Here is a 26,784-nt window from a genome sequence, read left to right on the forward strand (position 1 = left end):
GGAAATGACCGTGGGACTCTATTTTAATGCAAACGCCGCAACAAATACAAACACCACAACACAAACGCAAATGCCACAACACATTAAAAAGCCACAACACATTAAAAAGCCACAACAGACGTGACCGCGGGACTCTATTTTCCGACAGACCGATCAAGCAGCAAGTGAAGAAGAAGAACTACAACGTGAAAAGTAAAGGAACGGAGAAGTGGGAAACGCAAGTAAAAGTAATTTATTGTTTTATTATTATTCGTTTCACGTTGTAGTTCTTCTTCTTCACTTGCTGCTTGATTGGTCCGTCGGAAACTAGAGTCCCGCGGTCGCTTCCGTTGTGGCTTTTTAATGTGTTGTGGCTTTTTAATGTGTTGCGGCATTTGGGTTTGTTTTGTGGCGTTTGTATTTATTGCGGCGTTTGCATTAAAATAGAGTCTCGCGGTCATTTCCGTTCTGGCTTTTTTTGGTGTGTTGTGGCTTTTTGTTGTGTTGTCTCATTTGTATTTGTTGCGGCGTTTGCGTTTGTTGTGACCCCTCTCGGCTTCCGTAGATTTCCTCCTTAAAACACTCGTCTAAATGCGGAATAAAAAGTGAAGACGCGACGCCACTTTTGTGTCTCCTGTTCAAATCGTCATCATATAAACGTAGCCTAGGTGAGGTTAGTATCGGGCTTTGCGCAATGACACCAACAGAACAGGAATCAAACCTACGACGTTTTTCGATGGACGAGTATTCTCACACTGAGTCACTGTCGCACCATTATACGCCTTACTTTAAAGCGCTACCAATATGGTAAGTGTAGCATTTTTTTGGCACATCAAAGTTTTCAGACGCGTTCAGCTCGGTACAAAGGTTCAATTACCTCACCTCGTGGCGCACTGAGGAGTGAAGCAGTTTCAATTTAGCTCAAATAAATTACACATCAGAACGATTCACCTTAGTTCCAGATTCTCTGAATTAACTTGCCTGGACTGGAAGCAAAATTGAGTTTTCTTCACTTCGCCCAACTCGCATTCAAAATCTCGTAAACCACTGCCAAATGAAACGATCCAACTTCGATCATAATTGCAGCAAGTGGCCCACAGTTTAGCTCCAAGTGCTTGTGCGCCGAGAACGCCAGCGAAATGAAAGTGCCAAGTCCATTTGAATACGTATTTATTTTTCCAGCTTAGAAAACCCATTTGCACAACTTTAATACAATAGCCCCGCGATAAAGCCATTTCTATTCAGTTTTCAAAGTTCATATCTTCGGATTAAGCCTTATTTAAACTGTCTGTTCTTTAACATTTTAATACTTTTAATGGAAGCCAATGTTCATTTATGCATTCTCTAATCTCCCTCTTACATTGTCCGACGCTGAAGTGACGTGAGCCGTGCTACACTAACACGAGATAAGCCGCACTTCTTTTCCTTGCAGAGGCGCGCTGAGGTCAGTTAATCTCGGCGCACCGGCTGTTTAAAGAATACCTGGAGCTCGCCGGACTTTGGGGTTTCCGTGGTAATGTATTTGAACAGCTACGCGCGCACTAATGCTATTCAACCCCCGGGCGCTAGAAAAGGCCCGTCTCCTTCGGAAGCCGCGCAGCTCAGGGTCGCGCCGAGGTCCGCGCTCACTCAAATTACCCACATCATCTGCTCCCAAGGACACGGGAAAGTGTTGGGAGAAGAGAGGAGAGAAGAGGAGGTCCAAGGCGAAGCTAACTCAGGTAAATGTTATCGGAGAATGTACGGAGCTCGCTAAAGGGGAGATAGCGAAAGTGGAGCGGATTGGCGATGGGTGTTTTGCATGGAGAGATAACGTATGAATAGACATGAGTGTGTGTTTTTTAATTGCTCAGGTGGAGTGGCTGAAAATAGTGATTTTTATGAATTGCTCTGGTTCAGTGCTTCTCAAGTACCGTATTTTTCAGACTATAAGGAGCAATATCAGTAATGTTGAATTCTCTCGTCTATTTTCATACATAAGTCGCACTGGATTATAAGGAGCATTAACAGAAACAAACAGCCCTTTAGCCCAGGCGTCCACAATCCGTGTATCATTCGTTCATTTGTTTTTCAATATAAAACGATTAAAAAACAGTTTTCTTCATTATTTGTCTCCAAAACCAAAATGAAAATAATTTTTTGATTTTGTGTTTAAATGAAAAATGGAAAAAAACGGATAACGGGCGTTTACGTGACTTCCGTGACTGCGATGTAGGACTGAACCAGGACTGTTCCAGGTCCAGGACCAGACTGGAACCAGACCGGGACTGAGACCGAGACCAGACCAGGACAAGAGCGGGACTGAGACCGAGACGAGACCGGGACCAGAGCGGGACTGAGACCGAGACCAGACCAGGACCAGACCGGGACTGAGACCAGACCAGACCGAGACCAGAGCAGGACCAGACCGAGACTGAGACCAGAGCGCGACCAAGCGGGACCAGACCGGGACCAGATCGAGACTGAGAGCAGAGCGGGACCAGAGCGGGACCAGACCGGGACCAGACCGAGACTGAGACCAGAGCGGGACCAGACCAGAGGCTCAGAGCTCACGGCAGGGCAGGAGCTCGAAGCTGAGGCTCGGAATCAAAGCTCGGAGTCCGCTCTGGTCCCGGTCTGGTCCCAGTCTCAGTTTTGATCTCAGTCCCGGTCTAGTCTCGGTCTGGTCCCACTCTGGTCCCGGACCTTGATCAGTCCTGGTTCAGTCCTACATCGCAGTCACGGATGTCACGTAAACGGGAAACGGCCGTTATCTGTTTTGTCCATTTTTCATTTAAGCACAAAATCGAAAACTGAAAAAAACGAATCATTATCTGTTTTTTCATTTTGGTTTTGGAGACAAATAATGAAGAAAATAGTTGTTTTATCGTTTTCTTATTTTTGGTTTTATATTGAAAAATGAAAAAACAAATGATACACGAATTGCCCTCGATTAATTGGCAGATCGTGGCGTAATTCGACGGCGTTGCCTCCCTGACTTGGTGAATGTGGATTATGAAAGTGAATGTGAGTGGATCATTTAAGCTTTGTTTTTTTTTTATTATTTCCTATGAGGAGAACTCAAATATACATTACTTAATAATGTGTTTGATGCAGCTTTGCGCACATTTGTTTATGTTTTACAGAAATGAAACTTAAAACCACATGGCTCATTTGCATAAACTGTAATAGTTGAATAAAACAGCTCGCTCCTTGTGCGCTGATACGGTTCAGCTTTTGTCGGACTAAAGGACACGACTCAGTGGAATATGAGTGTTCTTTCTGTGACAGAGGGGTATTCTGCTGATGGTGAGTCTGTTTTGGTGAGTGTTTTGTGCTTCTGTCACATTGGAAATGGTTAATGTGAAACTTTTCAGACATTATAAGTCTGCAGATCAAAACATGAACATATTTCCTCTGTAGCATTTCACTGATGTCATAAATGCCGATGCAGAACCATACTTTGCCCTTTACTTCACAAGGCCCCTAACTACGGGAGCCGTAATGCTCTGGCAATCCATCAAGTGGTGCGGCTTCGTAGCCTAACAAAGTCGTACTAAAACATTTGCCGTGTATCACATAACATCGGTTCGAGGTCAGTAAGCACAACCAGAATGAACACATAAGGCATAACTACAGTAGAGGTGAGATCGGGCCTAAAAAATCCAGCCCGACCCGACCCAGCCCGCGGGTATTAAAACCCGACCCGGCCCGAGCCCGACCAATTAACTTGATTTGCAGGCCCGAGCCCGAAGAAAACCCGAAATGTCATATTTTATTTTTTGAAACAAATGATAATATAGATGTTTGACGATCATCACTTTTGCCAGTACAGCTGTTTAAATGCCTGCTCAGCGTCGAGGTGCCAGTCTTTTTGCTCTCGTATGAAAGCAAAGTGCCACATTGACGACATTCAGCGAAGCCAACACAAGTTTCTGTAGCATTTTCAACAATCAATTTGAAGCTTTTCCACACCTCACTCTTACCGGTGCGTGTTTGTCTTTTCAGTTCTCCTGCCTTTAGTTTATCCTTAACTTCTTGCTCCTCCATATTGGGGACACCAGGTCAAAATAGATGCAGACTTGCGGAGGGGAAGATGATTAAATGAAGGGGGCGTTCACGTGCGCAGAGCTCTGGCTCTGCGGATCCTGTTTAGTAGTTAAATAGCAATTACATTACATTACTTCTCTGTTTTATCCATATTATTTATTTTATAACAAGTATTCCTTAGTTTAGTATCCACACATCGTTTTAGCATACATTTTATAAACATATATTTATTTGAAGCCCGAGCCCGACCCGACCCGAAGTAATGATGGACATTTTTAAGCTCGACCCGACCCGAATTTTGGGTCGGGTCGGGCTTGGGCTTGGGCTCGGTCTTAAGATCTTACCTCTAAACTACAGTATTTTCTATCAAGCTCCCCTCCACTCCTCAGAACCACTACCATTCGTCGTGGATAAGGAGCTGTTAACTTGGAAACTACAACTTCATGACATCACAAGGGGGAACAAAGCATTTCGAGCTTTGGAGGTGTAAACAAACTAATGTGTGTGAATGAAACAAAACACAACTCTAGGTCTGTTTTTGATGAGAAAACAATATTATATCATGGCTTAAAGTTCATTTTCTACATTCTTTATGGTCGCTTAATGATCCCTCACTGTGTAATTTGCATGTTCTTCCTGCGTCCAAAAGAATCGCAGTATATTCAGAGTCTCCCTATAGACTACTTGCCCTTGGTATGACTTCAATTTCTTCTTTAACTTACATTTCTTCACAGGAGTCAGCGTTAACATTTTATTTTTATTCACGCAAGCTACAGACGCAGAAGGCCCACTGCAAAACAATTAATCCTTTAGACTTGGACCATAATACACTACAGTAAGACCCTTTTATTCTAGGGATGTTACTTGCCGCTATAGTTCCTCATCTGTATTTTTATAATGAACATTTCGCTGTTTTCTTTGCAGACTAAAATAGGCTCATTAGTGTGGCTCAGCTGGTGGACTGGTATTAAAAAGTCTGTGTTGTTTATCGCTGCCACTGTGTCCTGAGCGCAGATCTGGGGAGGGTGGGTACAGTTGGTAGTCCCAGAATGCACAAATTCTAATAGTAAATAGCTGTATTTACTCAGCTGTTATATTGAATCAAACTTGTATCTGTAATTGGGTCGCGCTAGACTGAATCCGCCAAAAGAACATTCTACACTTAATCTCTTAAAACCTTTATTATTATGATTTTAATTAGCAATCGCATTATGTCCTCTGGAACTGGTGTGTGTTTAAATCAATTATTATTATACTTTTGTTTGCAGAGCGCAGATGCTTTGAAAGTTGAGCATACTTCAGAAGGTGTGTAGTTCAACCGCAGCTTTGATGAGTGTCTTACCTACGGCCCCATCAACGCTAGTTCGTATTCGAGTTGTTTTCGTTGTGGATGCAGTGTTCGTTCACACTAATCCAATGGAAAACGGCTCCAGAGACGGAACGATCTGGTGCCTCCAGCTCCCATGAATTCGTCTGAGTACAGATCTGATTCGGCACTGTGTGGACGCCTGAAAACGCTGATACTCTGATGTAGTTCTATGCACCCCGAAGTAATTCACTGCCAAAACGCTAAAAGGCAAGAATATATGTCCATTCATATATACCGTCTGTGCGTACAACCTGCAGACGTATAATCTCTGAAAAGTTTAACACGAACCATCTCCAACGTGACAGAAACACAGAACAGACTCACCATCAGCAGAACACCCCTCTGTCACAGAAAGAACACTCATATTCCACTGAGTCGTGTCCTTTAGTCCGACAGAAGCTGAACCGCATCAACGCACAAGGGGCGAGATGTTTTATGAGCGCTCAGTTTATGCAAATGAGCCATGTGGTTTTAAGTTTCGTTTAAACGTAAACAGATATGCTCAAAGCTGTGTGGATAGGGAAGACTTGCAGACACAGAAACGACGTGTCTGGACGCAAATTGTTTCTGATATGGTGAGTCGTTTCTGTGTAAACGTAGCCCATGTATGAATGTAGTTGCCTGTTCAGTCATTCTCCTATCTGAAATTCTTCTAACATCCAGAACAAAATAAATAACTTCTTTTACTTGAGATAAGTCATAGTTTGGTAGCCAGGCTGACACCACCTATTGCCTCTGCTCAATTTCATTTCTCTCCAGCGACTAGGTCAGGAATCGGAATACACTAGACGGTTTGCAAGAACCCCGGAAGTTGTAGACTGTGAAGCCATGACGTCAAACTCGAGCGCCTGTCTGTGTCCCTTTTGTGGTACAACACAACAGTAAACAAAGCGTTGAGATGGATGTAGACGAAGACAGACATTCTGCGTTGGCAACGATTCCTGAGATCGAGGATTTAAAGTCGGAACAAAGAGAATGTTTGGTGAATTTTATCAAGGGGAAAAACTTTATCATCCTTCTTCCTACAGGATTTGGCGCATTGCAAATGTCACGATCAAATAGCAACGATTGGTTAAATAAAAAAAGTAACCGCCTACTGTTGAGCGAACAAATCCTAATGCTGCGAGGTCAGACCAGGTTTCCATGAAGTGAAACCGGCTGATGAATCAGGCTAAAAGTTTGGTGCTTCGATTGTTGATTCGGAGAAAATCCACATTGTTTCTCAGTCGTTTGTTATTTTTATCTCCATTTTTACGTGTAGCCCGCCAAGTTTACTTTGACCGTGAACAGACCATGCGTCTCCCTGACTGACTGATTAATCCGCCTGCCAATCACGCACACGGGATAAGTTTTGTCAAAGCGTGCGTGGTTCTGCCCGGTCAGTTAATAAATGCAGTTTGTGTAGAATTAAATGAGTGTTATGGAAACATTTGTCCTCACCAGGGCAGGTCATCACCACCAAGTCTGGGGAGTGAGTGAATACTGCAATGTAAGGCCTTTGTATCTTGAAACTTGCTATATTAACCTAATACATCACGAGGGACCCAATGCACCAGTCCAGCTCTTTCAATACTGCCCATAGTCTGATATTGCGGCCCTGTTGTGATGTGTAAATCCAGAACTTTTACCAAGTCTTTTTATGGATGCTAAAGCTTAAATCTTGCTTCATTTTTTATTTGTTTATGTGTTTATTTTGGGCAAGTGAGAGATTTACATTCTTATACAATGGAACATGTAACCCAAAAAAGGAGTGGGAAGAAGAAAACTTATTTAATCCCACCTCCACTCTTCTAATCTTACACAGTGAGCTTTCTTTTGCATTTTTCAGACATTTTACAGACCAGACCAGACCAAATGTTTATATAACTACTTGAATTTATGAATATTTTGGCATTTCTTGAGACGTGTATCCAGACTGTTCCAGAGTTTTACGGCTTGAACATTAGGCATTTGAAATTTCCATACCCTCTAAAACAGGGGTCATCAAACTTTTTTTCTCTGGGGCTCACATTCTTGGCTTTCATCATATCTTCTTTCGTTTGCCCTCGCAAAATCGCATACTCTTTGTCGCGGGTTTCGTAGTGACGACGTGGATTATATACTTTGAAAACCACCACCACACTTTCTTTACATATCAGACAAACAGCATGGTCCTTGCACTGAACAAAAAATAATTGGTCGTCCACTGTTCTTTGAAAACTCGGCACTTTCTGTCAACTTTAACACGAGTCATTTTGCTGTCCTTAACTGCACTACAGAACTTTGCCCACGCGTTGACTGTCACTGTTTGATCTCGAGCTTGTCAGGTGACGGAAATTCGATGGCAAATGTAAATATGTCATATAATTAAGTAAATATAAATACTTCATGTAAATATAATTTTTAATTGACCAAAAATCTACAAAATACAAGACGCAGACGTGTTATTATTTGCCAAAAAGTGGTGTGGGGCAGAGGGACTGGGGGCCGGTCAAAAGGGCGTGGAGGGCCAGAGTTGACCCGCATGCCTTAGTTTGATGATCCCTGCTCTAAAATGATGAGTTCTCTCTCTCATTTTGTACAAGCTTTGTAGAATACTTGGTAGTAAATTGTTCAACGCTCTAAATAAAATTACCAGAGTTTAATATTTGACAAGGTCAGGAATTCATGACATCACAAAGTAGATAAGAACATTTTGCACTTTTCCACCTTCAAGCCACTTTACAACAATGAACCACTCACCCATTCACACACACCAATGTAGACCAAACATGTCTGACTCAGGCCCAGGGGCCAAATTTGGCCCTTGACATAATTTATATTTGGCCTGCAAGATCATATCAAATATGTATTAGAGCTGGCCCACTGACTACAGATAGACTAGAGACATTATTTATTTAAAATGTTGTTATTATTTTGTAGAAAACATGCAGATGTTGTTGAAATTGTTTAGTAAATATTTAATTTGTACACGAGTTAGTCCCAGTTTTTAATTTTGGCCTGTGTGAATTTTAGTTTGATACCCCTGATGTAAACCTGATGTAAACTGGGTGGGTTAAGTGTCTTGCCCAAGGACACAACAACAGCATTCATCTGTGGTAGCTGTGTGACCGCTCAACCAATGATCAGTGGACAAACGCTCCACCAGCTGAGCTACTGTCGCGACTAATAACAATGTCTCATTACTAAAACATGTGTAAATGAAACAAATATGTTGTTGAGGAGGTAACAACGTTATAATGTGGTTAAAAAACTCACGAGAATCATTTTTGCATAGTATAACCCCTTTAAATTCCAATCTAGATCCACATTTATTTATTCAAATCTACAGTATGACATCTCGGTTCTCCTGTTGGTTGTCCCTCTAGTCCAACCCCGCACATGTTCAGTTTTCGTTTGCTTGTTGAACACGTGTTGCTTCTCCATTGGTTCACACCTCAGCAGGCAGCGGTGGACTTCACTTCTCCACAGATCCGACTCGCACCAGAGGACAAGGCACATTTCTCCCCTCACATTTCTCCCCGCACATTCCGCCCAAATGAGTTTGCTCTCGTTTTCGGCGAGGACCAATCCATAAAAGCCGCTCTACTTTGGCATTTGGAAAATCCATTTGCCGTGATTGAAACTATCCAACTGAAACCGCCACTGTCAGTCTATTCTCTCTCAAGTACTATCTGTAGAAATGATATTTTTAAAAGTGGGCGAGGGACGTTCCAGGATACAGAGGATGGAGTGAGGAGTACTTTCACATATTGGTTTGAGAGAGAAGGAAAATATAGAACCATTTTCACAACTTGTATAGTCTATATAGGCCAAGTGCCATTTTTATATAGTGTACATTTCTGGCTAAGACGACTTCTATTAAAGGCTCCGTGCTGGATTTTTACTGTTTTAAAAATGTGAAAAAATGAACTAACTAGCGATGTAACAACCAAAATAACATGATATCGTATCGTCAAAAGTCTCACAATAATATCAAATCACAAGTTCCTCTACTTGAATGACTTGTTTTATGTAGCAACAACTAATAAACATAGGGAACTACGTATCCCATGATTCATTTCAGTGCAAACAACATGAAGAAATATATTTTTACTTGAATTCTTGGGATTATTATGGTAATATCGCAATAAATATCGTACAGTGGGATGCATATCACTTCCTGATACTCAATCAGTAAAACACACAGCAGCAGTGAGGACTCGCAAGTCGTGACTTGGACTCGAGATAGACTTGAGTTACTATTTTTAGGACTTGAGACTTGACTTGATAAAATGATTCACACTATGATCTTGTCAAGACATTTAAAAAGGAAAAATTTACATTTCTACAACTCTTACATACTCATAAATATTTATATATAAATATACTATGATTTTTTAAAGTACAATTTATCTGAAAAAATTCATATACATTGCAAAAATCTAAGCTATAGTGCTTTGATTTAAAGACTTGAAATGACTTGAAGCTCAAAGCAGACAACTTGGACTAGACTTGGACTTATGGGCCAGTGACTCAAGACTAGACTTGGACTTGCCTTTATTTGACATGGGACTTGACTCGGACTTGAGGTCAAAGACTAGAGACTTACTTGAGACTTGCAAAACAACGACTTGGTCCCACCTCTGACGCACAGTAATTAGATGCAGACAGCACACAGATTTATTTTGACCTGCTTGTCTCCGTGGAGATGTTATGTTTTGTCTGGAATGTTCCACTCTAGAGGCGCAGATGGTTTCTTTGGACTCTCAAAATGAATAAGTAATTGCGCACAACATTTTTGCCAAACCATACACTGTTTAAAAGTGCACAATATTTTTTTTTTTCTGGTACAGCGGCTACGGTTTGTTAGTCTGATTCATTAGCCGGTTTCACTTCGTGGCCTCGCATCATTAGGATTCGTTCACGTGACGGTAGGCGGGTACTTTTTTATTTAACCAATCGCTGCTATTTGGTCGTGACGTATGTAATGTGCAGCTAATGAGGCTAACTGGTATATTAAGCTTTTCCCAAATCCCGTAAGAAGAAGGACAATAATGTCTTTCCCTTTGATAAAATTCATCAAACATTTTCTTTGTTCCGGCTTTAAATCCTTGATCTCGGGAATCATTCTGATTTCTGACCTAGTCACTGTAGAGAAATAAAATTGAGCGGAAACACTAGGTTTATCCCCGTTGAAATGTTATCGCTTTGTGTTGAATTCCACATTATTCTCAAAAGGAACCATATGTATTTTTAATAGTATTTCAAATTAGAGTCTGTGTCCACAGATATGACGCAGAAATGTTCAAATCAAATATAATTTTTAATGCTGATTTATTCTTAATTACAAAAACACTGGACATGTTGTTGTGAGTGCCAAGCTGTTGACAGTCAGAATGAGCCTCACATGAATTTCTCATTTGGTTTGCCAATTCTAATACTTAAATCCAGAAAATTGGCAACCCTAGTTCAGGTTGTGATTATAATACCTTTTCAAAACTGTTCGAGCGCAGGCTACACTGAGCTCCATTTAGATTTGGCACAGATTAGCAGCCACACTTCTATTCCTTAGCCCCGGGGTAGATGTAGTTTAAGAATAACACGTAAAATATAATCGTTAAACCTTTTTCAAACTAAATACTAAAACTCTTTCCCTCAACAAAAACCCATTCGAGTTGAAACTGAAAAAAAGGATACGTTGCAATACGAAAAGTTATATTTATCTTGCCAACAAAATGAGTGATATAAATCCAAGTCCCTATCTCACAGTCTACTCTGACCCTGTGATGAACCACTATGTGCAGCTACAAGTTTTCATTTTCAAAGCAATCCTCTGTGAAATCTCTGCTCATTTTGTAGGATTGGTCTGAAGCCTGAAATGTGGATTTGTCGCTCAGAGAACCGGGGATGTGCCTTACTGCCAAAAGGCAAAGTTCAGCCAAGTTTACGGTTATGTCTCTGTTGCCATGGTTACGGCATAAATCTTTCACAAATATCGCTGTCTAGTCTGTGTGTCAGGAATACAAATATAGCTCAATCAATTGAAACACTGTCTTAAGAAATAAAATAGTGTGGTTGTGTACTCTTTCACAACACAAGGCCAGCACAATACATCGACCTTTTAAAGCTGAAAAAATAAACATATTGAGACATGGTTGTTCTGTGTTTTTAATAAACTGACAAGTGCAAAGCAGCAAGGAAGTTCTGGATTTAATTAAGTATTAGCTTTTGGCTTTTCTGTGAAGTTTGCATGTTCTCCCTGTGTTTATGTCCATATCCTCCAGACACTTAAGGCCCCATCCACACTAGTACGTATTCGAGTCGTTCGTTGTGGATGCAGTGTTCGTCCACACTAGTCTGATTGAAAACAGCTCCAGAGACGGAACGATCTGGTGTCACCAACTCCCACAAATTTATCTGATCCGGCACTGTGTGGATGCCTGAAAACGCTGATACACTGATGTAGGTCTATGCGCCACGAAGAAATTCACTGCCAAAATGTTAAGAGGCTAGAATATATGTCCATTCATATATACGTCTATGAGTATGACCTGCAGACGTATAATCCCTGAAAAGTTTCACATGAACCATCTCCAACATGATAGAAGCACAGAACAGACTCACCATCAGCAGAACACCCCTCTGTCACAGAAAGAACACTCATATTCGACTGAGTCGTGTCCTTTAGCCCAACAGAACCTGAACTGCATCAGCGCACAAGGAGTGAGCTGTTTTTTGAGTGCTCAGTTTATGCAAATTATCCATGTGGTTTTAAGTATCATTTCTGTAAAACATAAACAAATATGCTCAAACCTGTGTGGATAGGGAAGGATTGCAGACACAGAAACGACATGTCTGGACACAGATAATTTCAAATAGGTTGATACAATGATTTGTTTCTGTGTAAATGTAGCCTAAGTTTCCCCTGTCAACTCAAAACAGGCACAATTCTTAAAATCCTCCATCTAACCAAGCCATACATGCAGGCTGAGCTCACATTTTCATGGAAGGTGTTTCTTGGCGAACAGCTGGTGCTTTTCGTTTTGGCTTTGACTTTTTAAATCTGTAACCAAGGTTGAGCGAGGGATCGGGATTTTGCTTTGATGGTGCTGCACATCCAAAATGTTTGCTACAAACTTGGCATGATTTCTCAGACGGTCAAAGGTTTCCTTTTTCATCCTTCCTGTGGATCAATCCTGCCCATCACCTTCGCCTTTCACAATTTTTCAATTCTGTTGGGAAGGGAAACAGTTTGAACAGAGGTTTGCAGTCACACGGATCTGATTCCCCTTTGTATTTATGGAGTTCGCAAACTTCCGAAGCCCATTTTCCGCTGATGGGACACCCAACCACCAAGCAATTACAGTGTCCGAATCCCATAACTTAAATATGACAATATCAGAACTAGAAACATAAACAAAATCAAAATTTGCGGTTTGATGCTCACTTTTTCAGAGAACCCTTCCCAGTATGCATTGCGCAATGACCGGAAGTCCGAAATTCGGGATGCATGTATTGAAGGATGGGACAAATGCACAATAAAGTCTACCTTTCTCTTGAATATTTTATTTAGCTTAGTAAGAAAACTGTATACTGAACTCACATACATCTGGCAAGTATCACCTTATCGAATATTCAAGAAGCAGCAGACTCACCTTATAACATTTTTTTTTTTTTTACCCAGCTGTTGTTATTTTCCTGGCTAACTCGCCACATCTCGCATTTACAATAATTACGCTGAATGACGCCATCTTTGAAAAGTGCTCTGACCTCTCACCTGAACACGCTTCACCTTCTGACTGCAGAGTGTCTTGCCTGCATGAGGTAATTTTGTTTTAATCTGGAGATGGGTCCCTAATTGCTGTACTCTGGTTGCCTGACCAGTCACCCCAGTGGCAAATGGATGGGTCAAATGCAGAGGACAATTTAAGTCTACCTTAGTCTCTAAAGCATGTAATTTGCTTATAAAGAAATGTATACTGAAGTAAAAGTAAGTGTCACAACATTCACTATCCATAAACAGACTTACCTTAACATTTATTGACTACCCAGCTGTTGTTTTCCTGGCTAGCTCACCACATCTCACATTTACAATAATTACCCTGAATGACACCATCTCAGCTTTGACCTTTCAACCCATCAAGCTTTGCCAGACCGTGGAGTGAGCTTGTGTGACATAATGCAGTTTTAGACAGTCTAGATTTAGGTTCCTAATTGTTGATGACTGCTCCTGATTGGTTACCCTACTGGCGAAAGGATGGGTCAAATGCAGAGGACAAATTAAATCTACCTTAATCTCTAAAACAAGCTTAGAAAAAAAAAAAAAAAAATAAAAAAGTATATACTGAAATAAAAGTAAGTGTCACAACACTCACTATCTATAAACAAACTCACCTTGTAACATTTCATGATTACCCAGCTGTTGTTATTTTCCTGGTTAGCTTGCCACATCTCATATTTACAATAGTTACCTTGAATGACACCATCTCGGCTTTGACCTTTCACCCTATCATGCTTCGCCAGACTGTGGAGTGAGCCTGTGTGACATAATGCTGTTTTAGACAGTCTAGATATAGGTTCCTACTTGTTGCCCACTGCTCCTGATTGGTTACCTTACTGGCAAAATGATGGGTCAAATGCAGAGGACAAATTAATTCTACCTTAGTCTCTAAAACAGGCTTAGAAAGAAAAAAACAACAACAAACTATATACTGGAATAAAAGAAACTGTCACAACATCTAGTATCCATAAACAGACCTTGTAATATTTCTTGATTACCCAGCTGTTGTTATTTTCCTGGCTAGCTTGCCACATCTCACATTACAACTTTTTTATATAATATATATATATAATATATATATATATATATATATATATATATATATATATATATATATATATATATATACTGAAATAAAAGTGTCACAACACTCATCCATAAACAGACTTACCTTATAATATTTCTTGATTACCCAGCTGTTGTTATTGTCCTGGCTAGCTCGCCACATCTCACATTTACAATAATTACCTTAAATGATGCCATCTCCACTTTCACCTTTCAACCCGTCATGCTTCACCAGACCGTGGAGTGAGCCTGTGTGACATAACGCTGGTTTAGTCTGGATATAGGTTCCTAATTGTTGTATGCTGGTTGCCCACTGCTCCTAACCGTTTACTCCAGTGGCAATATTAAATCTACCATAGTCTTTAGAGCATATTTTTAGCTTAGAATGACTGAAAAAAGCAAGTATGACCACATCCAATATCCATAAAGAGACTCACCTTGTAACATTTCTTGATTACCCAGCTGTTGTTATTTTCCTGGCTAGCTCGCCACATCTCGCATTTACAATAATTACCCAGAATGACGCCATCTCTGAAAAGTGCTCTGACCTTTCACCCCATCACGCTTCGCCTTCAGACCGCAGAGTGTCTTGTTTATGAGCCTGCGTGACATAACGTTGTTTTAGACAGTCTGGAGGAGCTCTGGAGTGCGCATACCCCAAACAACGCGGTGACACATCGCGAGGTGATTAACTCTTCGCCACTGTCTGCGGATATAAATAGCGAGCGGAGACAAAGCCCGGGACGGCACATTGGATTTTCATTAAATTGTTGCTTGGAAACAGTAAGCTTCAGACGAGGATCGCAGAGAAAATATTGAAGTTCATGAAACACCTCCAGAGTTTAATGGTGGAGGCGCTGACAGGTCAACACTATTAAGTCAAGCTATTAACACATCTGGAGTTTGCACAGTTTTAGCTATTTTGGAGGTGAAATGGGGAGAGGGAAAGAAGATTGTTCATTGAAGACATGAAATATATATTTAGTTAGTTTTATGTGCATATTAAGGGGCTCATAATACACTATTCCCTGAACTATATTATGTTTCTTCATTAATACCTGGGGATTTGTTTGGTTTTATTCACACGTCTAACACAAACTCTGTATATGTTGACTTAATTATGTATTTTGCTTAGAAAGAAAAGAAGTGTGTACTGAAATAGAAGTGTCACAACACCCATAAACAGACTCATCTTGTAACATTTCTTGATTACCCAGCTGTTGTTATTTTCCTGGCTAGCTTGCCACACCTCGCATTTACTATAATTACCTTGAATGACGCCATCTCTGCTTTGACCTTTAACCCCATCATGCTTTGTCAGACTGTGGAGTGAGCCTGTGTGACATAATGCTGTTTCAGAGAGTCTGGATATAGGTTTCTAATTGTTGCACTCTGGTTGCCCACTGATCCTGACCGGTTACCCCAGAGACGAAAGGATGAAATGTATATTTAGTTAGTTTTAAGTGGGCTCATAATACACTATTTTCTGAACTATATTAGAATGTTTCCTCATCAATATCTGGAGTTTTGTTTGGTTTCATTCACAAACGTCTAAGACACAGACTATGTATATATATGATCAAACAAAAAACACTCTGTTCCACCTTGTGATGTCATGTGGTATTACAGGAAGTACTCTGTTTTTTTTTTAAACTCTGTACAGAAATAGAAATATTTTGGATAATTCCCACTCTGGAATTGCTCAAAAGATAAAAGGCAGCTGTTAATTTGAAAACTACTGCTTTGGGCATGTAGGCAGAGTAATAACGGATTACTCTGAGTATTATTCAAACGTGTGAATGAAACAAAACACAAATCTGCCCACTGCATTTGACCCATCTCTCAGTGTCGCTAGGGCAACCTGGAACCAGAGTCCTGCACCGTGGGTACCCGCAAATAGTTGCTGAAACGGGCGGATTTTAACGTTCTGGAATTTTACGGGCAGGTAGTGATTACACACAGGTGAATAAAATTAACGACGAACAGGAGAAAAATACTTGACGTGTGTCCAGGGCATCCATTGCCCTGGAAACAAGAGACATTTCCCGTCTTTTCCCAGAACTATGAACTAGACTGAGAGAGACTTTAGAGTTTTTTATTACATAAAACCATCAGCGGAGGAGATCAACTCATGTTACCGCGTCTGGGTGCAGATTTATCTTTGATATAGTCATAGGTTAACGGGTGGGTGTGGTGCTGTATCATGCTGGTGGATCTCCAAAAAATGGACCCATGCAGGACTCTGTCTGGAGCAGTGGACCCATCTCCAGAGACTGCTACCCACTCAGCCACCATTTACCTAAACCGTCTTAAGTCCATCTTCTTTCCTAGAACTCAAAATGCTCAATTTAATGTCAGTGGTAATGCTTCTCAGAGTTTCGTGCGCACAGATTCATAAGATTAGTTCAAATCAGTTCAGCTCTAAAATTACCTCCACAAACTTTAGACGAAATACAAGAAAAACCTGAAACCTAATCTCATTACAATACAAATTCAAAACAAGATATGGAAGCAAAAGTAGAAAGACATCTGGCATACTTTACTTTTTTTGTTTTGAAGTAAAACGTGTGGACAGCTGGCTCCATAAAGCACTCACCGCCTTGACGCTAATCTAAACTCTCCGGGCACTTCAAACATGGACACATCTCGCCGCTCCATTCTCTCCCAAATGCTCTCCACCGTTTTAAAAGCTCCAAATGGAAAAGAGAAAGAAACAGCTCTGAAAGGTTCGGCTTGCATTTCAACCTTGTCATTCTCCCACCACCGGTTGAATAATAGAAACTATACCGAGAATACACGCAGCACATGAATGATTTAGAGGGATGCCTTTTAGAGAATCAGACAAACAGAAGATTGTGCGTCAGGCAAAGGTCGCATTTCATTAGAATTGTCACAAACACAGAGCGGGGAGAGGAGAGACGGAGAGCAGGGCTTTTAAAATCACACCGCAGACTAGGGAAGATGCGCTTTTAAGAGTTCTGCGGATGCACCAAGGCAAAGTAATGAAAAGTGGTCACATGGAAAACAGTATATGTATATGCGGGTTTGTCTAGATTTCAGGCGGACAAAGTAAATGTTTAATTTTGAACTGTGTGTACGATATGGAGAAATGCAGTATTATTATGATAGAAATGCTGTAGAGTTGTGCAAGTTTTTTATCAATCAAGATAAAGATTCAGTCATTTCAAATTGTCAGTGATCATCTTGTTTTTGTGTAAAGTCCTCTAGCGCCTCTCCTCAATTTAATTTCTCTCCAGCGAGTCAGGAATTGGAATACACTAGACCAGGGGTGTCAAACATACGGCCCAGGTGCCAGATCCGGCCCTCAAAGACCTTTAATCTGTTTTTCTGATTTTCTACTAAAATATTTTAATAAAATTTTCTATTAAAATCTTGTTAATTTTCTGTGGTGTTTATCACAGCAGCGTCTCCAGCGTCTCTGTACGTGGCCCCTCCCACCAGAGCAGCACAAATGAAGACTTGTCTCTTTCCAAACGCTCTTAAAGGACGATCGTTTTGACTGTTGACCGTGACACCCTCATCAGAAAAATGTCCAACATGAGAAAAGTGGAGCCGAGTGCAGGATTTTACAACAAAAATTGACTTATTCCTGTTTACAAACAGTTCATGTTAAAACATTGTGTTGAAATTGTATTTTTCTTAAAGTTTCAGGTTGTTCATAATATTATAATATTTTGTAAAAGAAAGAGTTCATCAATTAAAAAAAGATTTCTGTAATAGATTTGCGTTTCTCTGCACAAATATTTGAACTTATTGTTATTTTTGGGGTTTATATGACATGAGTTTTCTGATCCGGCCCCTTTGGGATCAAAGTTGGTTGGATACGGCCCCCGGACCAAAATGAGTTTGACACCCCTGCACTAGACGGTTTACAAGAATCCCAAAAGTTGTAGACTGTGCACCGGTAAATCAGTGAAAAGCTGTGAAGCCATGACGTCAAACTCATCGCATCTGTCTGGGTCCCTTTTGTGGAACAGCACAACAGTAAACAAAGCGTCGAGATGGATGTAGACGAAGACAGACATTCTGTGTTGGCAACGATTCCCGAGATCGAGGATTTATTATCTATTTGGTCGTGACGTATGTAATGTGCCTCTAACAGGGTTAACTGGTATATTAAGCTTTTCCCAAATCCCGTAGTAAGAAGGACAATAACGTCTTTCCCCTTGATAAAATTCACCGAACATTCTCTTTATTCCAGCTTTAAATCCTCGATCTCGGGAATTCTTGGCAACACTGGTTCTGTTTCACTGTGCATATGACTGAAAGGTTTTCATTCCGCACTCTTCTCTCAAATTTATGTCTCTCTTTTTAAATTTTCTTTATGATTCTTTATGTTTTTTATTGTGATTTTAATGTATTTCTTATTCTGTAAAGCACTTTTAATTACTTTGTGTATGAACTGTGCTATACAAATAAACTTGCCTTGCCTTGCCTGAATATATGGCTCTTTGCTGAACTCGCACTTTGTGGAGAGAAATTAAATTAAGCAAAGGCACTAGGTGGCGCCAGCCTGGCTAACAGGGCACCTACAACTTTCAAAAATATCGGATTTTGTTGCAATTTATACCTATTTTTAGATGATAAACTTTTTCTCAGCTCAAAATCTTTCAGTTGTCTTAAAAAACTCTTATAATAATCGTTCGCTCTGGCTACAGTCTGCTTCCATCTAGCTCCTCTCGCTCTGATTGGTCGAAGCGATCACATGATACACGAGACCATGCTCCGTGTGTGCGATCGTGTGCATACCTGTGTACCTGCTGGAGAAAAGAGCTCTACTGCACATGCTCAATTGGCCCACAGCCACTGGAAGAACCTCACTGGGTCAAAAGCTAATCTGGAGTCATGCGCCATTGAGCTTGGCCCATTGACTTGAATTTTGAGACCATTTTGAGACCCCGGGGCTTGACTCAGACATACAGCATTGAGGGTACTTGTGAAGGGCAGAGCACGCATGGTTCTGTGTCTTTTCTGGAGGATCTCACTGGAGGACTGGTTTATTGTTCAAATTTTAAAGATGCAGTACCTTTAGGGTTATTTTAATATTATAATATTCACAAATACACAGATGGTGATCTTTGATCCACAAATGTAAATTTAATATTTGTAACTTATATCTTGGTATTTACAAATAGATGTATAATTGTAAATATATTCTTTTTTCATTTGCAAAAAAAATATTTCATTTGTAAAACTAAAAATTATGTTTGTAAAATGTGATTTGTGGATCACCAGTTACACAAATCCACTGATTTCTGGTATGACGTAATTTTGAGACACTCATTTTGAGAAAACCAGAAACTCAGACAGATCCACAAAATACAGACACGTACTTGACCAGCAGGGGGCAGCAGCTGGCACACGAAACATTTGACATTGTTGAAATGGAAGCGTCTCTCGCTAACTTAACGTCACTTAGGCTAATGTTTACGTTATCAAACACCTCAGCAGCTAAGGACTAAACCAGAACTGAACCAGGACTGAACTAGAACTAAAACAGGACTAAACCAGAACCGAGTGTCTGAACCCAGAGTTGTGCCTGCGCAGACCCTCAGATGACCGCGGGCGAAAGAGCTCCAATGCAGCCGTCTCCTGAACGCACTTTGTGGACACATACCCCGCTCCACGGACTCGGGGTTCTCTCTCTCTCTCTCTCTCTCTCTCTCTCTCTCTCTCTCTCTCTCTCTCTCTCTCTCTCTCTCTCTCTCTCTCTCTCTCTCTCTCTCTCTCTCTCTCTCTCTCTTCTCTCTCTCTCTCTAATTCTATCTCTTTTTGCAAATAAAAAACAATATATTTACAAATACACATTGTTGTGCCCTTTTTGTTTGAGAAGGTTTGTAACTCACATAAAAAATAAGCACTCGCGGAGATCCCAGATACATTTATTTTAAAGAATAAAAAAATAATTCTCCATGGTTGACTTTCTTTTTGCAATAATGTGTGGTCAGAAAATAGTATCTTCTCCTCTCTGCTGGCACTGCCTTCCCCACCCTGCTGCTATAGGGGACAAGATAAACCTGACTGCAGGAGGAGGGGAGAGGAGATCAGGAAAACCTACAATAAAAATTCTATAATAAAGAAAAATGCATTTTAATATTATATACAATTCATCAAATTAAGAATTTCTTAAATAAATATAAACTGGCTCCAACACACGTCTATTTGTAAATACCAAAATACAAGTTACACATATTAAGTTTGCATTTGTGGATCAAAACACGTAGAAACCAATTTGTAGATCTGTGTATTTGTGAATATAATGAGACAAAAGTAACCCCATAGTACCTGATTTTCAAATGGGAAAAACAAAACAAGTTCATTTTGACAGGCTTATAAGTATTACTGTGATGAGTTTATAAGCAGGGACGACACATTTTCACCTCAAGAGCTGTTTATACAATATATCTGTACTGGAACAAGACAAATGTAGGTAAAAAATCATGCACGGGGCTTTTAAGTTGATGGAGCAGATGGAGTGTGTGGCATAAAGCAACCCCAAGGACACAGAAACATTTAGTTCAGGAACGCACCTCAGGACCCCGAGATGTTCAAGACAAAGCTCGCCACATTAATCTAATTTAATAAACCGTAATTTATCACAGATTGTAAAGCATTGTTTTTCAGAATGTAAAACGTTTTGGCTTTTTGGACATTTTCCATAAACCCAATGCAACAACCCGTGTGTTCCGTCAACTCGTATCCATTCTCCCTTTACCGCTCCTGCTGGCTGTTTGCTCCCCCACCGATGATTTATGCAACTGCTCCCTCTGTACATTTTTCTAGCTTTTGCATCGAAAATTCCTTTTAAAAAACCCTCTCGGATGCCGGCGTGTGGCTAAACTCCTCTCCGCGCCGTGGCCCCGCTGTGCGCCCGCATCTATCTCGATATGAATAATGACAAAACATGTAATTACATCAATGGTGCGCCCGGGGAGACACACGTAGTTCATGTTCGCATTAATACGGCGTGCCGGAGCACCCCCTCCAGGACGGGCCCCCAGGTGTCTCACGCTGTTTACACACTCCCCCCAGCCCATTCATCACTGCCCGGGCGCGCACCAAGGTCAATGAGCCACAGCGCCGGAGCAAAAACCAGGCCTGACACGGAGCCACTGCAGGAGGAGTTGTTTGGATCACTTACGTCAAACTCACTAAGGGCCACTACAGTACGCGGTAATGGTGTTAAATGGAGCTGGGAAGGTATGGAATGAAGAGGACGGTGTGGCTTATAACGGGGTGTAGAGAAATTAAGGAGCATAAACAGATGGAATAAAACAGAGGACAAAAACAACACGGAAGGAAAGTTCAGTAGCCTATGTTTGTATAAATGTGTAGTGAATAACTCTGGACACTGCGATTAACTAACGAACATTTAACTTAGCCTTAATAGAAAATGTGTAAAGTTTCCATAGAAAAAGAAAGACAAAACTAGTTTAGTTTAGTTTAGTTTATTTATTTAGTGTCATGCACCATTTAGTTGGTGCCCAGCCCACATGGACTTATAAAACACATAAAACAAGAAGCAGACAGACATAACATAAAGTGTCCTCTTCTGGAGGTCCCAGGCTTTCAGCACAAACTGAGCCAACTTGAAAACATTACATTTAAACAAATACTTCAGTCTCTCCTCATCAGACATAACAAACCAACAGAAAGACACATTAGACAACAACTGACAGCGAAGGTCATGATACAAAGGACAGTAAAACAGAAAATGCATTTCATTTTCAATGTCCTTTAAGTCGCACAGACACAAGTGCGCTGCTCCTCTGGGACTGAGTGGAAGCGTGGAAGTGGAAGCAAACTATACACTGGAACATTCTTCATGCCAAAGTGTGGAAAATTATTAGCCAGGCTGGTGCCACCTAGTGCCTCTGCTCAATTTCATTTCTCCCCGGCGATTACGTCAGGAATCGTAAAATTGTAGACGAAGCTCTGTGGTACAGCACAACAGTAAACAAAGCGGTCGAGATTGATGTAGACGAAGACATACATTTTGTGTTGCAACGATTCCCGAGATCGAGGATTTAAAGCAGGAACAAGAGAATGTTTGCTGAATTTAATTAAGGGGAAAAACATTATTGCCCTTCTTCTTACGGGATTTGGCGCATTACTTACGTCACGACCAAATAGCAGCGATTGCTTAAATAAAAAACGTACCCGCCTACTGTTGAGCGCACGAATCCTAATGCTGCGAGGTCAGACAGTTTCCACAAAGTGAAACCGGCTGATGAATCAGGCTCGAAGATTATAGTCAAAGAAACTACATTTCCACTCAAACAAGCAGGAGAAGGTTTGTGGAGATGCTCTAAGCAACATGTTGGGTGATGGTTAAAGTATATTTTATTGTGCCCATGTGGAATTTGACCAGTTCTCCAATGTTGCTGGGGAACCTCATCACACGGTGCCACGCCCCAAGACCCATCTTCATGATGTTGACCTTGGACTCCATTTATATGATGACGGTCTGAACAGAAGATGCAAAAGTGGCATCGCGTCTTCACTTTTTAATCCGTGTTTAGACGAGCGTTTTCAGGAGGAAATCTGTGTGTTTACGGTGATGCAAAATGTGTGAAATTGGATTGTGTCTGTTTGTATTTAAAGCAACATGTGCATCTTTGGACATACAGAAGCTTTCACGTCACGCATTTTCATCAGCTCCTCCTTCCACACAGTCGTCCCACCATCGACTGGTTCTCCAGGTCTCGTCCACATCCGTCTGACTCGCCTGCGACGACCTGATGCATCCAGAATTTGACAGAGGTGATTGCAGATCCTTCTCTGGTCACTAATAGTATGTAAACAGGCCTTTAGTCAGGACTACATTCACTGGAAGCTTTCACCTATTGTGAATGTTTTAGGCTGACGGAGGAAGCAAGAAGAAACACACCCAGACACAGGGACAACATGTAAATTCACAAAGAAAAACCCAGGTGAGCCGATAATCAGAACCTTTGTGCTATGAAGCCATCTTCTCAACCACCATGCCTCAGCACAAACCTGAAGGTAAGAGGCTCAGAGTGTGGTTCAGATGTTTCTATAAACTGCTAGTAAAAGACTAAAGCTACATGAACCATAACTTATAACATTTCAAACTATGACAACATTTTGATATAGGGGAGTAACAATATCCAAGTCTTCTGATACAATATCGTCATGGTATGAACCTCACAGTACAATATTTATTGTGATATCGTTGGAAAGCTCATGATATGGTGGGGAGGCTCAGGATTAGAGATGTAACAATATCCAAATCTCTCGGTACGATATTTTCACGATAAACATCTCATGGTACGATATACTTTTTCCTCTTAAAATACCTTGACAAGATTTAATCCAAAAAACTAAGACTTAAAAGTGCTTAGAACTGTTATTTCTACTTGTCTGCACTGAAATGGAAAGGATCATGGTCTATGTCACAGGTGTCAAACATAAGGCCCGGGGGCCAGATCCGGCCCTCCAAGACCTTTAATGTGGCCCTCGGCTGATTTTCTACTAAAATATTTGAATTATATTTTCTATTAAAATATTGGTAGTTTTCTGAGGTGTTTATCACAGCAGCGTCTCCAGCGTCTCTGTACGTGGCCCCTCCCACCAGAGCAGCACAAATGAAGACTTGTCTCTTTCCAAACGCTCTTAAATGACGATCGTTTTGACTGTTGACCGTGACACCTTCATCAGAAAAATGTCCAAAATGAGAAAAGTGGAGCCGACTGCAGGATCTTCCAAGAAAAATGGACTTACTCCAATTTGCATACAAGTTAATGTTAAAACATTGTGTTGAAATAGAATTTTTCTTTTCAGGTTGTTCATAATATTATAAGAAAGAATTAATCAATTAAAAAAGATTTCTGTAATAGATTTGTGTTTCTCTGCACAAATATTTGAACTTATTGTTATTTTTGGGGTTTATATGACATGAGTTTTCTGTTCCGGCCCCTTTGGGATCAAAGTAGGTTGGATACGGCCCCCGGACCAAAATGAGTTTGACACCCCCGGTCTATGTAGTTCCCTCTGTCTTTTTTTTTAACTATTGTTGCATCTTAACTTTAATTTAAGCAAAGAGACTTGTAATTCGACATATTGTGATGTCCACGATATTATTGTGGAACTGTGACGATACGATATCATGATATTTTGGTTATTGTTACGTCCCTGGTACTTACCTTTGTACCATTTCAAGCTCTTCATTAGACTTGCACGACTTGAATTGCAATAAATAACTGGAAAAACGTGGGTGTTTTAAAACTTTTGACCCGTAGTGTTCGTTCTAATGTCGTCTCGTCTTCACAAACAGACCCGGAGTTGTGTTTTGTGTCGTTCGCACATGTTTAACACAGATTTAGACTGAGTTCTTCTCTCTATACTGTGGTCCAAAGCAAGAAAAACGATCCGACGAAGGCTTTTTTGCTGAAACGTAATGTAAAAATACCAGGAGCTTTTGGAGATTGTTGTTCCTTGCATTTGCACCTCTACAAGAACTTGGGTGTGCATTTTCCATGATATTACTTTGACGATATCATGATATTTCGGTTATTATTACAGCCCTAGTTTGACACACCATTTTTGATTGACCTGTTTGGAAACGTTCACCTTTGTTTCGAATTCAGCTGATGTATTTTTTCTTACGAGTGTTCATTTCAGCTGATCCAAAATCTGTTTGACAACTGGTTAAGCCTTAGACATCCGGCGAGATCGCTGTAGAGCATTCCAGTTTTTGATATTTCCCTCTCATACAAGTGCAGAGTGACTGAATGTGCTGCACTTTTTGTACAAATTCTGTTGTTTTGGAAGGAACGTCTTGTTTAGCGGAGCCAGAATACACCAGCCCTCCCACAAATTACATGACATTACTCAGGATCTGCAGCTGTCAGTGGGCGGCGTATAGGAGCGAGTGCGCAATCTTTAGGAGCACATCGCCTAAGAATGGAACAAATGAAAGGATTTAAATGAATGCACACTGCACAGTCAAGGAAACCACCGGGCCGGGAACTGTTGAATAATCCATGGATACACAAATTGCAAATGGATCCGGAGATATAGCTCTTTTTCGGGGGGGGTTGCTCAAAGATTCCTTCAGCCATTCACACAAACACATTCCAATATTTGTGTCAGATGTGGTAGATCATGCGCTGCCCAAGGACACAGTGGAAAATGGGGGGAAGAAACAATTAAAGTGACAACATTTTCAAATGTTTCTCCGTGTCAACTGGAGGCGCTGTAGGTGGATAGGAAAGAAAACCTCAAAGAATTATATTTCAGCTTTTATTAAACGATTGTATGTGTGAAAATGTCCCAAAGTGCGAGTGTTTCTGGTTAATAGATAGAACATATATTGTTTGGATATATTGAAAATACAAACGCTATCAGTTCATTCGTTTTTCAATATAAAAAAAACAAAACAAAAAAACCCCAACAACAACTGTTTTCTTCATTATTTGTCTCCAAAACCAAAATGAAAAAACGGATAACGATTCGTTTTTTCAGTTTTCGATTTTGTGTTTAAATGAAGAATGGAAAAGACGGATAACGGCCGTTTCCCGTTTACGTGACTTCAGTGACTGCGATGCCGAACTTTTGCACCGTGTACGGAGTGAACCAGGACTGATCCAGGTCCGAGACCAGAGCGGGATCAGAGCGGAACTGAGACCGAGACCAGCGGTCCGAGCGGTTCCATGACATCGTCTCCGTGCTGGTTCCGTGTGGGGAAAGCGAGAATGCGCTGTGGCCTACAGGTCCAGACGGGCTGCTCCAGTCCTCCGCACTCAAGAACCGCGGCTGGTTCCGAGGTGGTGCAAAGCATCAAATTGACGCTTTCACACCAACGAAAACAAACCGAACTAAGAGCTTTTGGTTCAAATGGACCAGGTCCGGGACCAAACCGGGACCAGAGCCCTACTGAGACTGGGACAGACCGGGACCAGACTGGGCCTGAGACAGAGACCAGACCGAGACCAGACCGAGACCAGACCGAGACCAGATCGGAGGCTCAGAGCCCACAGCAGGGCCGGAGCTCGAAGCTGAGGCTTGGACCCCGCGGAGGCTCAGAGTCAAAGCTTGGAGTCCTCCCCAGTCCCGCTCTGGTCTCGGACCTGGATCAGTCCTAGTTCAGTCCGTACCCGGTGCAAAAGTCCGGCATCGCAGTCACGGAAGTCACGTAAACGGGAAACGGCCGTTATCCGTGTTTTCCATTCTTCATTTAAACACAAAATCGAAAAACTGAAAAACGAATCGTTATCCGTTTTTTCATTTTGGTTTTGGAGACAAATAACGAAGAAAACTGCTGTTTTTTTGTTTTCTTATTTTTGGTTTTATATTGAAAAACAAATGAACGAATGATACACGGATTCGTTCAGACTGAAGTCGCATGTCAAAAGATCAGATATGTATCAGTTTTAGGAGCACATATCCAAGTGTCCTGGGTCACATTAGAAAAACTCAGATCTGTGTCGTTCAGACTGTCATTAAAAGATCAGATACAGGAACATAGAGGCCAAAAAATCTGATTTGTGTCACTTCAGGCTGCAGTCTGAACGTAACCTGTATGATGCAAGACATATGGAATTATGTAGCAAAGAAT

Source organism: Boleophthalmus pectinirostris, unplaced genomic scaffold, assembly GCF_026225935.1.
Source record: "Boleophthalmus pectinirostris isolate CB_2022bp ecotype Guang Dong unplaced genomic scaffold, ASM2622593v1 HiC_scaffold_1, whole genome shotgun sequence".
Taxonomy (NCBI): Eukaryota; Metazoa; Chordata; class Actinopteri; order Gobiiformes; family Gobiidae; genus Boleophthalmus; species Boleophthalmus pectinirostris.